The 2,730-nt window shown below is 47.3% G+C and overlaps 1 pseudogene; it reads right to left on the bottom strand.

The window, feature by feature from the left end:
• Nucleotides 1-512: 512 nt before the first annotated feature.
• LOC116408560 lies at nucleotides 513-678 on the bottom strand (annotated as a pseudogene).
• Nucleotides 679-2,730: the final 2,052 nt, after the last annotated feature.

The following is a 2,730-nucleotide window of genomic DNA, read 5'->3' as shown; positions in this document are numbered from 1 at the left end:
TGCACCTGACAAAACATAAGCCTTAAAAAACAGCTTAATCTTATCTATGCAATAACGCCTTTTCTACTCCTTGTATCCTCCTTTAAATTCCTGTCCCGTATTAGCCATCCTTGAAGGCCATCCTTGAAGATAATGAGGTTCTACTCCATCTTTATTTTATAATGATTCCTTTGTCTCTGCATGTACACGAGTGGTATAAATTCTATGATCACGTAAGAATAAACTGGACAAGTTTGAACTTCCATTGGGATTGTGTTGTTCTTGTCCCCGTATACGCCTTTGTCCTGGTAGGAGGGCTCCCACGGATTACTAAATCTAAGATCGGCGGTCAGGGACCTTACACCCACCAAGTCTTGGCCTAGGGTCAAGCCTAGAGGACAATGACACCTATCCAGGGTGCACAAATCTTGCCTTGGTAAGGCTCCAGCTGGCAGCTGGAAGGAATAAAAGAAAAATACCTCCCGCCCACCTAATGGCTGGGGCAAAGGAAGTGAAGCATGATTAGGCAGAAGGAGCATGTGCGAAGCCCCTGACAAAAAATAAGCCGGCAGCTCCTCCCTAATGGGAACACAGCCCCTCCGCTTTCATCAAGCTTCAGCTTCATCACAATTAGCAATATAGCAATAATCACACCTCGGTTTGACCTCATTGGCTATGATACTGCCACTGCGCAGAGCTCTTACATCCCCTTTAACTTGCCAATCACTAGTACAGCAAGCACAATGGCACATTCCCTCCAGGCCAAACTCTATGAAGCTGAGGTCGGACCTGCTGGGAAGGGAGGAAGTTATGGGTAGGGATGTAGCGAACCTCAGAAAAAAAGTTCGCGAACCCGTTCGCGAACTTCTGCCAAAAAGTGCGACCGTTCGCGAACTTTGCGAACCCCATAGACTTCAATGAGAAGGCGAACTTTAAAACCTAGAAAAGCCATTTCTGGCCAGAAAACTGATTTTAAAGTTGTTTAAAGGGTGCCACGACCTGGACAGTGGCATGCAGGAGGGGGATCAAGCAAAAATTTCTCTGAAAAATACGTTGTTGACACAACGTTGCGTTTTGTGCTGTAAAGGGCAGAAATCACACTACATTTCTAAACTTGTGTAATAAACTGCTTTTACAAGGACTATTGGGTTACAGCAGATGAGATCAGCAGGACAGCTGTCCCCAGCAGCTACATACAGAGCAGTAGAAAGTAGATTACTAGTCAGCAAAGCTACCTAAACTGTCCCTCAAACCCCTGCACAGCTCTCTCCCTATGCTAACTCAACAAGCACACACAGGCAGAATGTAAAATGGCTGCTGGGCTTCGGTTTATATATGGAAGGGAGTGGTCCAGGGGTGGTCCAGGTTGGAGAGCTGCCTGATTGGCTGCCATGTATCTGCTGGCTCTGGGGTGAGAGGTCAAAATTTGGCTCCAGCTAAGGCGAACCCAAAATTGCGAACATCGCTAAAAGTTCGCGAACTTGCGAACACCCGATTTTCGTGCGAATTAGTTCTCCGGCGAACAGTTCGCTACATCTCTAGTTATGGGGGAGCAAAGAGATGCCACAAGCAATGTTACTGTGATTATGTCAGTGAATTTGTCAGGGTCTAATTGAGTTGTTTATTTCAGGGGAAATCCAGGCATATTTTTGTCTCTAAGGTGGAGAATTTAGAGAAGGGGGAAAAAATGCAACTCCTTCTATAGGAAACTTCAATATGGCCGTCCCCCGCCCCGACAGAGCTGTGCAATGGGGCCAGCATCATTTGCATATGCAAATCAGCATGCCTGGGAAGGTATATAGTGTCTGTGCAATGGTTTCCCTGTACATAGCGTGGGGTTTGGCCTATAGACCTTCTGCCTTTTCCCCCATGGTGAATGGACTGGGCACATGCTGGGGGTACTGTAGTAGGTCTAAGGGATGTTTCATAACTGTACAAGCAAGTGTAGTCTTCAGGCAAAGGTGAATCCAATGATCCTTGCCACTTAGTGCCTTTTGGCCTGTGGGTCAGGGATAAAGGGGTTTTTATAAGCCTTTAGGTGAATGTGAGGCCAACAACCTTTGTGCCTTTTGCGCTGTGTGTTTAGATAAAGGGGCTCTCCCTAACCTTCAGGTGAAGGTGAGTTAATGACCCTTTTGGCCTGGTGCTTGGGGATAAAGGTGCTTGCTCTAGCCATTGCGTGAAGGTTCCCATTGACCCTTGCACCTAAGTGCCTTTTGGCCTGGGGGTCGTGGGATAAAGGGGCGTGCCCTAGCCTTTGTGTGAAGGTTCCCATTGACCCTTGCACCTAAGTGCCTTTTGGCCTGGGGGTTGTGGGATAAAGGGGTGCGTCCTAGCCTTTGTGTGAAGGTTCCCATTGACCCTTGCACCTAAGTGCCTTTTGGCCTGGGGGTCGTGGGTGTAGGGGTGACCACTGACCACTGACCACTGACCACTGACCACTGACCACTGACCACTGACCACTGACCACTGACCACTGACCACTGACCACTGACCACTGACCATTTAATGGCTCTCTATTTTATATAAACAAATTTTTATATCTAGAAGTTGTGTCATGTAGGATTCAGCTTTTGAATTTGGCCAAACTGAAGTCTCAAAGGGACACTAAACCCTGCTGCACAGCGCAGCTCAACCAAACGTTACTCAGCTGTTGTTGGACTACAAATCCCAGAATAATGTAACATATAATGAAGGGTGAGGCATGCTGGGAGCTGAAGTCCAGCAACATCAGGTTTGGATTCTTAAAGC

The sequence above is a fragment of the Xenopus tropicalis genome, chromosome 1, assembly GCF_000004195.4.
Source record: "Xenopus tropicalis strain Nigerian chromosome 1, UCB_Xtro_10.0, whole genome shotgun sequence".
NCBI classification, from domain to species: domain Eukaryota; kingdom Metazoa; phylum Chordata; class Amphibia; order Anura; family Pipidae; genus Xenopus; species Xenopus tropicalis.
The sequence above is the reverse complement of the archived record's forward strand: the minus strand, read 5'-3'. Positions and strand labels throughout refer to the sequence as shown.